Genomic DNA, 15,164 nt, shown 5'->3' with positions numbered 1-15,164 from the left:
GAGGGGGGGGGGGTAATCATATATTCTGTTATTCACAGATACCTAGGCTGAAAGAGTGTGGGTTCATGAAAGCCGGGAATCAGGTCAAAGTGACCTCTCTATCACCAGAACTGATCATAAAGTTATCGCCAATTCCTCTTGGAAGAATTCCCTCTTACATGCACACGAACATCATGACTCCCAGAATCACCCTGAGTCACCTTTGACTTCCGAAATCATCATTCACCGCCCCCTGAGACTGAACCCCACGATGCTCGGCGACTTTGGGTCAGTCAACCTCGGGGCAGTCAACCTCGGGGCAGTCAACCTCGGGACAGTCAACCTCGGGGCAGTCAACCTCGGCATTCCCCAAACCGCATTGGCCACCCGCGCGTCGTTGAAAAAAGACGTTTTCTACAGCGTCACTGGAGCTTGTGTGTTCAAAATCAGTGCTGTCATCCTTTGTCATCTTAGGATAGTTTAGCTTGGCCGTCAGCCAGTGGCGTCTGGGCTGAATGCTAAGATGCCAAAGAAACCATCGTACATCATCATCATCAAAACAGAGTAGACTGTCTGCTGGGCAGATATGGGGCCTATGGGGGTTTGAGGCCACCGTGAACGAGGCTAATTAAATAATGAATCATTCCAAACGACTTGGGGGCCGCACATCCTTATTTGTTAGAAAACAAAAGAGTCTCGCCACAACGAAAATTAAATATTCACACTTGTGTCAATACTCCGTAGTTCAGGGTCTGTCCGAGTAATCTCGTCACCACTATCTTGCTCAATGCCAACATTATTTGGTTATTTAACGCGATCCTGTTAATAACGGTCATTATTGCAGTGACAATAGTATACCATATTATTTTAGGTGCATGGCACTTCTTCAAGTTGTGAATACTAATTACGAAGGCGGGGGGAGGCGGGGAAAGGCCACGGACAGTTTTTTTGTGTTGTAGAAGAATGTGAAATATGTTGCCGTTTGGAAATAGCGATGGAAAGTTCTATAACTAAGTGCGCACAAATTGAGATTGCGCACATTTTTTTTTCAGCCGGTTTGGAATATTTTCTGCCTCTCTGCCACTTTGTCCAAAAAAATATAATTTAAATCAGCTGTGGCTCGGGGCACTTTGAGCAAGAATAATGCAAACCATACACAAGCGGGAGTCACACGAGCTGAGCTGCGTACACGCACACACACGCACACACACAGACGCGGCACACCCACACGCACACACGCGCACTCACACACGCGCACACACGCGGCACACGCGCACCCACACACAAAGACAAAGCTCCCCCGTATGCCTCTTTAACAGACTGTTGGGGCAAGTGCTGTTAGCGAGCACCTATGACGGCCAGCACCGCACAGGAGGGGGTGGGTGACTAGCACCACGCCGGGCCGCCTTTGTCTCCCCAATGGCGATGTTTACACACCGCACCAGGTACTCATTTAAGGCTGAATCTACCTAGGGGAGGACAGAGGACCGGGTCAGATAATCGTCACTGGTGTTGGCCGTGAGCGCGAATCGAACTCGGGTCGCCGGGTTTGTAGCGCAGCGCGCTAACCGCTACACTACCGCTGCCGAAACATAACGCGCACACACAACACACACACGCGCACGCGCGCAGGCAGGCTCTCGTACGCTTATCCCGAAATCGGCCAACATGTTTAACGGCTACATATGTGCGATGTCCAGTTTAGTGTGCAGAGACTTACATCGCTGTTGCTGAGTCTTATACAGTATATACAAAGTGTGTACTATAAGTTAACCCAATAACAATGGGAATAAGACACTTCAAGTACACGCACAGGCCATTTGTCCATCCACTGCTGGATGGGGTCTCCACACCCAGTACGGGTGTTGCAGGTCAGTGCGCATTGGTGGCGGCGGGGAGCATAGCTATTGAAACATAGTACAGTAGAACAATAGGATTTGTATGCACTACCCTGGGTTGTTCACCATATCTTCCTACAACAACTTGCAACAACCCGCTGTGCGTGGTGGTCATCAGTCGAAGCACTATCCGGGCTCACAGCTGCTTAGCTTCCAGTGTCTGATCAGATTGCCCACAATCACGCGCTCTCTGTTCATTAATATCCAGTCTCGTAGTGTAACACCCTTTTAACTTGGCTGGAGATGTCACTGAAGATAGCCTGTGGCCTTTGCAAAGCCTGCGTTAACTCAGCTGGCTTTTTGTTGGGGGCTTTAGCTTTGTGCTGTGGCTGAGATAGGGGCAGTAAACTTGGGTTTAAGAGAGCTTTTAAGAAAAGTTCCAAAAGCCATTTTATTGCTGCTCAGCATGATGTGCACTGGAAATTGAAATAAAACATATAATTGGCTTTATTTATAGAGTATTAAATAAATATGTGCAGTAAAATAACAATTCTCTTCTCCGAGAACTCCGTGGGCTCTGCATAATACCCAATAGAATCTAATTAGGACCACTCTTGGCCTGTGCAAAGGGGCGCATGCAACATTCAATCCAGGTCCACGCACTGTGTTGTCTTTAATTCGCTCAATTTGCCGCAGATAAGTCAGCCGCAGATGGCCAAATCTTCGCTTGCTCTCTTCGTTCAAACGAATTGTGAATTATTCTTTGGAATAAACAAGATAGGATGGAAGAATAGGCGTGTGTCCAATCTCGTTTTGCGCTGTTTATATATGATCGTGGGCTATAGTGTTCCATATTCCAGTGAGTGTTATTAGGGGAAGCTGTAACTGCCATTCTAGTGGACTACAGGGTAAATGGATCTAACATTGTAAATGTGATCCATGTGCTTTTCATTATGATTTTATATAACTTCAGCTTGATGCTAACGGCGGCTGCCTTGTAACCCAGTGACCTGGAGGTCGTGGATCATGCTGCGATTGAGCTTGTGCAAGACACCCAGCTTGAAGTGCAGCAAGGTGCCTGCAGGAGGCAGTGCAGCAAGTAGGTGTGTACTCTTTTGTGGAATTTGGTTATGTGTAGGTGCCCTCGTTTCTTCCCACATTTAAAATACGATTAAATGGAATTGGCCAAATGTCCCCGGCCAGTATATGAGCATTGAGCAGTCGGTGAGACAATCACGAATAGAAACACAACAGTGGAAACAAGTTTTCATTGTTTTTTCCAACATTGCCATTTTTTTATGCAACAAAACTCAAATGGAATGTTCAAGTTATACTCAGATAACGCAATAATCCAAGGTATGCATTCTTGGATCATCAACATGATCATCGTTGTTGTGAAACCATGTGGCGTAAGTGGCCTATTTGAAAGCAGCCACTCGCCAAGGGATCTACCTGCGTAAGGAAGACGGGCTGTAGGCAAGGTCCACCCAGTGCCCCACCCACCCCTCTCGTCTCTACACACTTGCCCTTTGCATTGAAGAAGAATATTCGAGCGGAAGTCCACTTTTCTTGGTCCTCAATCCAGCCTGACACTGCCACTTTGACTTCTTCGCCATTGGAAAATAGACGCTCAAGCACGTGCGCGCGCGTGTGTGTGGATTCTCCACGTGTTTGAATGGAAAGATGAGCATGCGGTCGCTGTGTGTGTGTGGGGGGGGTGTGGGCTGCATCGTGTTGCGGTTAAACTCCTCGAAGCCGCACTCTCCTGATGCCCGCCTCGACAAATCGGACTTGTGAACTGGCACGTTGTTGTGAAGAAGCGACGCGTAAATAAGTCAACTTTCCACGCCGATTTTTTTTTTCGTAAGTGTGGCAGCGTAACCCTTGCCCTGCTATTGTGATGTTGCATGGCATGTAACAAACGAAGAGAAATATCTTCAGAATCACCAAAAAGATGAGACCATGAACTCTACAACTAACGGTTGCATCCAACATGTTTACCCTGCACCGCGTATAATCTGGTTTCGTCTCTGCGTCCCAGAGATTAATATAAAGTTTAATCTCCAGTCACAATTTGTGAAAGAAAAAACTTTAGGATTTATTTCAAAACACTGCCGAAGTCTCTTCACAAACTCGAATTTGCTCCGAAAACCGACCAGGGACGTGCCCAGCTTTCATGACGGATTATTGGCACACTGGGTTCTGATATGCTAAGTTCACAAGCAATTTGTAAGAGTGTTGGTTTCTTTCTTGATAGAACCAGATCCTTCCACTTTTCGGCGCAGTTCTGAAGTTGTCGTTTTCCATTGTACGTCCTGACGATCTACTTCATCAAATTCCTGCCCACATTCAAACTGCTATGACCAGGACTCTACTTGGTCCACTGAAGGCCCCTCATTTCCATAAATAGCCAGCATCCGCCCGTGGATTGCACGAGGTGTATTTATACAACACAGTCTACATTTATATAGCAGCGTCTAAATGCAACCACATATCCAGATGCTTCACAGGGGTGGGAAGAGAGGAGGGGGAAGCTAGATGCACATCATTTTTGACGCAAACAAGGGCAGAGTCTCAACTGCGTTGTAGTTCAAGAGCAAGATAATTCCAGACGTCAAGAAGAGCAGAAGCCTTGAATGAGCGATGACCTCCCACGGATCGATCGCTGACTGTGAGCTTTGTAAGAAATATGCCTTTAAGCCTGCCGGAGAGTACAATGAGAAGAGAGGGAAAAGGAAGGTACGGGGTAGAACCATGAATAAAAAAACAGTCACTTGACTCCGAGACGTGACAGGAAGCCAGTGGAGAGACCGCGGTGCTGGAGTGTCCTGGTCACGTGTGCGGGTCACGTGTGCGTGTGCGGGTGAAGAGCTTTGAAGTGGCGTTCTGATTTATCTGTAATCTTGAAATGGGGGGATTTGGGAAACATCTTTAGTGAGGAATCACTGATTGTGCTCCAATTTCTTCACATCCATGACTATCTAACACGCTGTTAAAGTTATGTTGAGGCGGTAGCTGGAATCGTACTGGGCTGAAAGTCTGCAGGAGTCAACAACAGACACGTCACAGCTTGTGCACTTGCATATCTCCGCTCATCACGTAGATAACTAATAGGGCTCTTCATTGTTGAAACGCCCGGTTGCCAAGTCACTTGTGTTTTGCAAAGTGCATGCATTCACAACAAATCCTTGTGAATATTCAACAAAGATGTTTTTAATTTGCTAACTTGGATTTTTGAGTTTACATTCGTGGAATACTTTGAATTTTATTTTCGGTTTACATTATATCCAAGAGCCCCTCTGTTCAAGTTATGAATTACCACGAACAATTCCACCACCTCGTGCTTTATTTGGAATTTCTGTTAGGTTCTTGGCTAAATAATTAAATCTCTTGCTAATTATAACAGTAATATTTGAGTTTTATAAAATGTCTTTATTCTACTCATAAACCACCGCAACATTTCTATATTTCTATATGACCGTTCATTTTTAGTAGGCAACTCAGTGTGCATTTTGGCACCGAATGTAGCGCGGTCTGCCAAATGGCCAAGTTCAACATGCTGAGAGAGTTGATTCTCAGTGCAACCAGCCACTCTTCCCATAGACCGCTGCTCATCAAGACAGCATTCAGCCAAGCACACGCTTAACTCTATCGGTCGAAGTTGTGGCAGCAGTCCCCAAATGGTCATTCCCGTGTGATATGTGATTTTGTCCGAGTGATAGATTTGGCCGTCAAACCTCAGCTACGAATACTATGGGAAACACATGGACGGCACAATCGCCGCGCTGTATTTCAACCCACCGGAGAGCGATGATATTTATAATTTGCACGATGTTGTGTATGATCTGAATTTACTGACACAAACACACACGAAGATGTACACTGCGTGTACAAAGACATCTCTCAAGCCTTATGCAGTCGACGAGTCTGTAGGAACCACATGTGAGGCCTTGTTGTCGTTTTAGACCAACTGGCTAACTGGTAGGCAGCAATGAAACCAATACACAACTGTAGACCGGTTTCATGCTTATGAGGACTCATTAGTACAGTACAGTCATCATTGTTCACTGCTATGATATGCCTCTGGGCGCCGTACACATGGAGGAGGGTTTGTACCTCGACTATATGGTGACCCGTGTGCATTGCACATCTCTGTGTGTTCTTAATCAATTTGTTTTCTGGCCAGCACTCATGCTGTGATGGGTTGTCTTTGTCATTTACCGATGATAATTATTGTACAGGATATCATCATGGGATGAAGAAAATGTCACATTTCTGCTTTTCACTTGCAGTTTATTATAATACTTGCTGTACTGCCCGGCTTCGCCCCGGGACTTGGATCCACCACGCCCGGCCGCCTTTGTCTCCCCAGTGGCGATGTTCACACAAGCACAGCAGTTACTAGTTTGAGGCTGAGTCGACCTAGAGGAGGCCCAGGACCGGTTTAAATAATCGTCACCGGTTGTGGCCATGAGCGGGAATCGAACTAGAGTCGCCGGGTTCGTAGCGCGGCGCGCTAACCACTACACTACAATGCGCTACGCTTCCACACGCGCGGGTCACATGACAGATTTGACGTCACAGCTCACTTGCCGTGCAAAAAATCAATGCATTATTGAGCCCCCCCCCCCGCCAAAAAAAGTTTATTTTTATCATTGTTGCATGGTGTACAGTCTGGAAAATACCCACATGGCAAATTTCAAGTTTGTTGCATGTCGGGAAGTACGCTAAACATTTTGAACAGACAAACATTCACAACTTTGCCTTTTATATCTATGGAGATAAATGTACAGCCACTGCCAATTGAAGGCCTTTCCACATCTTGTAAGTCATGACGGTTGTTTGATCATACTTCACCAAGCTGATTAGTGTGAACTGGTGAATAACCGGCTCGAATATCACTTACAACTGATATTAGCCAGAGCCAGGAATCAAACTCAGGTAACCAGGCTCATGTTTGAGTGTGCAAACCGCTGCAACATCGCATCTTCCATTCGTATGTACAGCACCTGGACAGGCCTATTGTCAATCCACTGCTGGATGAGGGCCTCCACCTGCCATGTGGGTTATTTGGTTATACCTAAATCCCTTAGCATAGACTACTTTATTACATGTAGCCCGCAGTGGTAATCCAGAAATTCTGCCTGGTCCCCATGCATTGTTACGTGGCGAGATGTTAACTACCTCGCCTGGTATACAGAAGCGTGTGGGTTCGATCCCGACCATGACGCTTTTATATTTGGAGGTTGCGTGTCTCTCTCTCCCCACGGTCGCATGTATTTTTCTCCGGGTCCTCCAGTTTTTTCCCCTCCACATTTAGAACCATGCGTTTAGAGGATTTGGCTGCTGTACATTTCCACATGATAAGCCGCTTCGTTGATCTATCATTTGTGATAGCCAGGTCGCTTCTGAAAAGGAGCTATGCAGATCAGTGGGCCTTAGCTGGTAAAATAAAGAAGCACATTCCTGCGGAGGGAGCTGGTAGGAACGTTGGGTTGCTCTGTCAATGGCCAGGGTCAACGGTGGCGTGGTGTATTCTCCAAATATGCCCGACTGTGAGGGCGGGCACAGCCGGCGTGAGTAGGTTAAACGTTGAGTTTTATAAGGGCACCACGGAGTAACCAGCCCCTCCCCACCCAGCCCCACCCCTCCCACCCCCCACCCAGCCCCACCCTCCCCACCCAGCCCCTTCCCACCCTCCCCACCCAGCCCCTTACCACCCTCCCCACCCAGCCCCTCCCCACCCAGCCCCACACTCCCCACCCAGCCCCTCCCCACCCTCCCCTCCCCACCCAGCCCCTCCCACCCCACCCAGCCCCTCCCTGCACGACGGACGGACGGAATAATCCCCTGTGGGCTGGTGTAACCAGGAGGTTCCTACCAGTATCATGTTTTTGTTTCATCTCCTGGCATTATATTCACTCTCTTCCACCCCCACCACCACTGTGTTGCCATTGCCTCTCGCTCAGCCCCTCCCTCCATCCTCCAACCCTGGGGGCAGGAGGGCTGTTCATTTTAAAACGCCCCACGACTGCTAACAGCCACGAAGATCTCGGGCATTTTATGTTCGTCTACATTGCGCAGATGGCCCGAGAGACTAATTTCAGGTGTGGGCTGTACAGTAGTTCTTCGATCTAATTGCAATCGTGCGTCTTGATTGTTTTGCTGTTGGGGCAGGGAGCGGTGAGCTGCGGGGAGCGGTGAGCTGCGGGGAGCGGTGAGCTGCGGGGAGCGGTGAGCTGCAGAGAGCGGTGAGCTGCAGAGAGCGGTGAGCTGCAGAGAGCGGTGAGCTGCAGAGAGCGGTGAGCTGCGTGAGGTTTAGCGCCGCTGCACTATGGAAACGAGTCACTCGTTTTGATTTACAGCTATGGCTAACGTCAGCGGTGAATTGTATCTGAACCGGTCTTGGTGATCCTGCCGTGCCCTTTAGATCAGCTCGCACTGACCAGCGTGGTGAAGTATGGTCAAACATCCCCCAATGCGAACACGGTGCGAGGAGCCCCTGGTCCAGCATTGGATTGACAATTAACTGAAAATTATGCTGATTATAAGTTGTCTGTTTGCGATTAAACCATCTGCTACTCTATTATAAATACAAAACACAAGTATTTTTACTGTTAGAATATTTTAGACATTGGCATACAGTATTTTAACAAATCAGTATTTTGATCTGTGTAGGGTTGTTATTTCTCATTGTTATCGTAAGTTTTTTTCTAGCAGTTTTTGGATTTGTGAATTGTTTTTATCATTCTATTAATATATTTATTAAGTGCAATAATATCGTCTAAACGCGATGCAATCCAATATTACAGTCTGTTACAAAACAATGGGGAGCTAAAAGGCTACATTTTACAAATATATTTTATTCTTCGAAATCAATGGATGTGTCATCGATGTTCATTTTCAAGTCCTTCCTGAAACACTTAATTTTAGGACCTGGTGTTTGGAGTGAGGTTAAGGCCCTGTCATGCAATTCTATGCTTTTGATTAGGGCACTTGTCACATTTTTTTAGCAGGGAGCGTCATATTTAAGCCATATCCCGAAACCAACCATTCACAAAGGAGATGACTCCAAGCCTCCTGGACGGCTATGCAAACCATCGTCGCCTGACCTTGCCTGGATTGCTGTCAGTGACCCTTTGGGTAAGTCCACGGCCATTGACTAGACCTTGAGAGTAAATTGGATATTCTGCATCGTGTCTTGGGAAATGCTGACTGGAGCACATTATTCCGTTCCCCCAAAAAAACATGGTAATGAAAAACTGCGGAAAAGTTAAAAGTGGCATTTGAATTAATGTCACTTCACAAAACTGGTAACCGTGTACTAAAATTGACATTCCACAGTAAACCAAACAATGCACATTCACTTGTGCCCTTGAATGCTTTCTCATTATATTTGGACATCTTACAGACCTAGCAAATGTGAGAGCGTTAACGTTATTCACAACTAGTTTGTTAACTGTAGTTTAACGTGAGCCAAGCGTGATTTGTTCACGTGGTCGTCTTAAAACCACGTTGCAAGATCACAATGCGGTTCAACTTGTCGGCAAAGTATTCGCCAGATATTTCTGGGATCTGACGGCAATTCATGAATAATAATTAATATTTTTTTTAAATAAACAGTATTGTGCTCCGAGTAGAGAGACACGCGGGCATTTGTTTGTGCAAAGGGCAGCTGTGGGCGGTTGATTCCACGCAGTGCTTTGGACCGTGGTGGGCCCCACTGTCCGAGGCCTTGCACGTGATTTGTGTACTTGCTTTCTGATACACGTGCAGTTCAAGTTCTACACGCAGCAACAACAAAAAACGCACACCTCTGCGTTTAGAACATTTACTACACGAATGTATCTCAAGTGTTTATCCAAGGCGTCTTCAAATGTTGACGCAGGTGACTGGAAGCCTCATAAACGTACGCCATCGTCACGCCCGTAACTGCGTAGCTCAAGGCTTAGGTGCACGTGGCCACTTTTGCTATAAACAACACCAACCAGTTGGGTGGTTCAACTCAAAAGAGGTGACGTTGAAAGAGCTGGAATGCTCGGCCGCGTTATTAATTACAGTATAGTGGCCATAAATGTCACTTTGGGTTGGATCTGAAGGCAAGTTGCTGCGTGTCATTGGCTGCTCGAGTCACGTCGACACCGAGAAGGTCGGCAGGAGAGTGACCAAATGTGATCACATCATTGCGATCTCTGGAAAGGCAAAGCTGCCAGGCTCCCGCACCACCCAAACGAGTGGGCGTGGCCCAGCTGACTGCAGGACATTGCGCTACCCTCTTCCGCGAAACCAAACGATGGAAGCGTGCGTCGTCATCTTGCCGCGGAATGTGTCAAAACAGAGTGGATGTTAACGATCTCGTGACGTCGCTCAGACAGAGACACCTTCGAGGGAGAGGCAGGCAAATGTGTTCTGGGATCACGGTCCAACATTTGACGAATTACACTGAAAATGACTTGATTGGCAAATGCATAGCAATCGTTGTCCACCACTGCTAAACATGAGAAGGACCCTCGTAAAAATGAGTCTTGAGACTCATCGAGGTTTTTCTGAGTAAACAAGTGGAATAATATACGATACTAATGGTACAAATTATCACTGCGAAGTGAAATATGCATAAGGGTCAAACAAAGCCTTTCCTTGCCATCATTTTTTAGCCTGAGAGGAAAGTCGATTTTAGTCATCCGTCGATAACTCTGGACATATATCACTAGTCGTGCCACCAAGAGGATTATGTTGAAGTATGTCTATCTACTATGAATGAGTGCCTAGATTTATATATGTTGTGTCAAAGAATGCCCGTCCCTGCCTGCGCATAGTAACATGCGCCTGATATTTCGCACACGGTGCACGTGTGTGCCCTATCCAACCAGTGGTGACTTTTCCCCTAAATACTACACTGGGGCAACATCCCCCCCCCCCCCCCGTTCCAACTTCCTCATTGAGGAACAAGGATGCTTTATTTATGTGTCAATGTCCCAGTCAGTTGATATATATTCAATGAAACTGCAGGCTGTAATGGCAGTTATTCCTACGGGGGGCACGTGATTAAATCGTATTATCCAGAGGATTGTTGTGTCGATGCTTTCGTGCAACGGTCAACAGTTTTTCCTCAAAACAACGTTGCCATTTTGCATTTTGAAAAATAGTGCAAGGGATTGAATCTCTCTCCGATGTGTGTGTCATACCGCGTGTGGAGGAGGATCGTGAAGGACGCTGCTACTGGGCAGTTGGAGGCAGTCGCCCTCCAACAACAACGGAGGGCAGAGGAGCGACGCTTACAACAACGAGCGGAGTGCCGGGCGGATAAAATGCAGCAAGTTGGCACAGTAAGGGGTACAGCTGGTGCATCTACCGGTCATCTCAGTCAGTTAACCCATGGCACCTGGTGACCTGCCAGCGAGCCTTCAACACTTCACATGGCGTCAAAGTGCACCTGGCCTGGCAGAGGCGCCGTCACTTAGTGGCGAATGGCGGGTATTGGTATTGCTTCGGCTTGATGTGTGACGCAACACCGAATGGCAAGCGGCTTCACGTAAAATTACAGCAGATAGATAAAAAAGGTAACAACGCAAACCTGCGCAGAATGTATTTCTGGTCCTCGTGTTTGGGAATCAAGGTTATACATCGAAATGTAATTACGTTCCATGTAATTTATTTTATTTTAGTTTGTTGTATTGAAATGAAAACATATTTCTAAACAAGCCTGTAAATGGAAAATTGACTTCTATAGTATGAGAGTTTGTGCATGTGATACCACCAATGTCAGCATTGTCATAATGCCAGGAATATAAATTGCGCATGAGTATTGGCTGTGGGTATGACATGCCAGCTGCACGTGAAGAGCCACACGCTGCTGTCTCGCTTACACATCATGCCTTTACTGCCTTCATGTGTCCTTGTACAGGGACAGTGGACGGTACCAGTGGCGCCCTGCAATTGCCTGCCCACAACCACTGTTGGTGGAAGGACCTCGACGGGAGGGAATACTGGAGAGGCCCTTTTGAGAGTCCATCTAGGGGGTATTTGGCCTACTCTTCCACGTTATCCAGACATCTCTGAAGAGGTGTGAGAACACGTACGGGACCTGCCAGGTGACGAACTGGTCTGCCCATATCTAATACTAGGTGGATAGAGACGGTTGTTATTAATGACCTTGCCCGATTCTTCAATTTCCATGCCGGGAGGTTAAACTGGCGACCTCTGGTTTGCACTGTGGCAGAATTCCTAAAAAAAGGGCAAGACCTACAACTATTCGAACAGTTTTTGTTGTTGTTTTAAATGTGGTATTTTTTTTTAGACGCTCGTGCAAGGTAAACATTCGTAACATCCGACCAGAGGAGCGAGCTTTGTTTACCAAGCTTGGACCGTTGTGCCGGACGGGATGTTATTCTGAGTGGAAATAACAAGTTATTTCGAAAGTTGCGCTCACAAACAACAATACACGTGAAGAGTTGAAGTGACATAACCACGCTCAATTGTAGGCCGGGGATTTCATAAACACGCTAACGTTCAACGCTGCTTTCCAACTGTGGATTTCTTCACAACTCTGACTGTCGCCTGATCATGCTGATTTTAATTACTAGCTATACGTCGTGCTGGAATTGTAAATGTTGTGAGTTTTCTCTCGAACACACCGATGTGCTGAACTAGTAGCTTATTGACATATTTTGTTTACGTGACACACCTTACTAATTGGCTGTGTCAGGTGGTGGCGGGTTTAACGACACATTTATATTTACGCGATCTAACAAAAACAAACCTCTATTATGGCTGCTTTCGAAATTCGTTAAGTTCGCAAAGAGCGGAGGATGGTCACCAATGACACCGGTTGAGGTTGGCTTTTAATTTAGTACTGGCAGCTCGTGCATTTGGTGATGTGAAACACTTGGACCCGAGCACGATATTTGGCTGTACATAGGACAGCATGAAGTCCAGCTCTTTAAAAGTAAATATTTTGGCAAACATTAAAACAAAATTACACGATTGCATCAGGGACTATCGTTTTTCTCTGAAATGGAATGTTGCAATCGTGTATTGATAGTTAAATATTAAAAGGGGCACAAATATTATTTTTAACCAAATATTATGGTTGCCTTCAATGGTGCACTTTGCTTGGTCGTCCTATGGTAGCCATACACTGAACAAACAATGTTTCAACCATGATTGTAAAATGTCCTGCTTGGGGCAGGATTGCTAATATCTGAAATGGAGTTCCAATTGGGCCCTCCCCACGCCGCACGGAGTGGGGAGGGTCTCGTCCAGCAGTGGATTGTCAAAGGGGCTGCAAAAATAGGAATCTATTTTTGCTTCGTATCAACGTGCAGTCTGGCCACGATTTGTGGATGTGTGCTTGCTTAGTGCGGGCACAGATGGAACGTCTTCCAAGACGGACCCATTGCTCACTCCACTTGCCTCTGAAGGCTGACAGCAGGCATTCGGCGAGGGCGTGTTTGTTTCTCTGGAAGGAACATGATGTTGCTGTGCCGAAGGGATTTTACATACAAACCATGCTGGTCACATTGCATTTGGTTTGGTTTTCAAACAATCCGTACGCCCCCTCCCAGCGGGACTCCATAAATTCAACCTGCCGCGACAAGGTGGTGTGCGTTCTCTATTAAGGGGAACAGAAATCTGCACTAAATCAGAAGTTGTCTCGCCAGTTTTAATGCAGGTGATTTACCGCAGCCGAGCAATGGGTCAGCGCGTGGTCACTGCAGCGAATTTTAAAAACAATCAGGTCACACGTGGCAAGCTGCCTGTAACTTGTCACGCCGCGGTCACGCCAGACATCCCCGGAACGCATTGTGATGTTTAACTACCTGAAAGTGTTCATAATTTACCGTCGCGCGGACTGTAAACAGAACGCGCTCGCTCGCCGCAGAGCACCGGACTTATTTCTCAGGATTTCTGAGGATTGTGCAATTGTTGCAAAAAATACTCGGGGGGTCATTGGCTCCCAGTGTTGCATGGCCCGAGCTTGCTGTCCACACTGAGGCAGGGGAGAGGTGGTGCCCAAACAGGTTGTTAAGCTAAACTGTCCGCGCGATGCAACCACGGTATGTTTTTGCTTTTGTTGGCGTCAAGGTTGGAGCTGTGCTCGGTGTGTGGCGCTTCGCTTACGAAGGCAACACGTATGTAGTTCGGCAACGTCGAGTGCAGGAAGAAGACTCGCACGATGTCATTACGGATTACTCGCATTTAAATGTGCCATCGTATGGATCGAGCTTGACCAGCAAGCACTCGCCTATTAAACCGATAACGGCATTTGCATGTCAACGTTCTTATTTTCCCGTCAAGATAACGAGGGTGATTGTATTCTGGAGCATCGTGTGGCAGGGTGACGTTGCGCAGATGATGTTTACTGGGCCCTGATCGTGAGATGCCCAGCGGTGCTGTGTCCTTGCTGGTGTCGCGTGTGAAATTCGAGCTGCGTGTGCCATGGAAGATATTTTTTGTTTGTGCACATTTATTTTCTTACAGAGTTCCGCTTGACAAGATAGAGAGAGCGCGGCCGTTCTGCTTTCCAGAAACAGGCGCTGGCCCTACTGGCGGTGACCGTCGTAAACTGTTGAACCACGGCACCATCGGTTTATGACGCACTAACACACTAATTAAACCTCTTGCTCGAGACTTCTGATAGTGAAGCATATACAGAGGGCGCCTGCAGCTGGTGCTCATGGTTTGTTTGTTTTCACGTGGGCCTTGTCCAGCCATTAACTCGCTGCACTGTGCCAGATCTCTAATTCCAGAATATCCATTGCTGATTAGACATGCAGCTCTTTCGTCAATCCACTGCTGGGTGAGGGCCGCCTGACACCATGTGGGTTGTGGAGGCTATTGAACCATACCTCACCACGCTGGTTAGCGCGGATTGGTGAAGATAGATGCTGGAATATTACAGTACAACACAATCATGTGTTTATGCTGCCATCTGCTCACACCATCGTCACACAGCAGCCAAGAACATCTGATCTTATAAATGGTGGTTGCCCATCCAAGTACTATCCAGGCAGAATCTTGCTTAGCTCCTGAGCTTGAATTGTTAATAGGCCCTGGCTCGGGGATTGGGCTATTTTCAGGGTTTTCTTGAAGAGCGCGAGTATTTGTGCCTCCTATACCAGAGGGAGAGCTGATGGTAGAGGTGGGTGCGTAGAGTGTTGTACAATCTGCACCGTTATCCAAGCAGACGTGTGACGGCACGCAGCTTCGTGTTGTGATTGTGTGCACGGTCCTATCAGACCTGGACGGCACCGTCTGAGCGCGCGCTTCTAAATCATTTGCGTCGGTGCGTGCGGGTGGCGCGGAATCCTTTCGATCGGAACATTGCCTGCGACGGGGGTTCGACTC

The 15,164-nt window shown here is 47.2% G+C and overlaps 1 long non-coding RNA gene across 1 annotated transcript; it reads left to right on the top strand.

Annotated features, from left to right (window-relative positions):
* The first annotated feature begins 7,987 nt into the window (after positions 1-7,987).
* LOC133344723 (uncharacterized) lies at positions 7,988-13,968 on the top strand. The gene is made up of 4 exons (XR_009755369.1): positions 7,988-8,119; positions 8,831-8,960; positions 11,014-11,143; positions 11,722-13,968. It is a non-coding gene; the product is annotated as an uncharacterized LOC133344723 (long non-coding RNA).
* The last annotated feature ends 1,196 nt before the right edge of the window (positions 13,969-15,164 follow it).

Source organism: Lethenteron reissneri, chromosome 20, assembly GCF_015708825.2.
Source record: "Lethenteron reissneri isolate LAM-NWPU_2019-01 chromosome 20, ASM1570882v1, whole genome shotgun sequence".
Taxonomy (NCBI): domain Eukaryota; kingdom Metazoa; phylum Chordata; class Hyperoartia; order Petromyzontiformes; family Petromyzontidae; genus Lethenteron; species Lethenteron reissneri.
The sequence above is the reverse complement of the archived record's forward strand: the minus strand, read 5'-3'. Positions and strand labels throughout refer to the sequence as shown.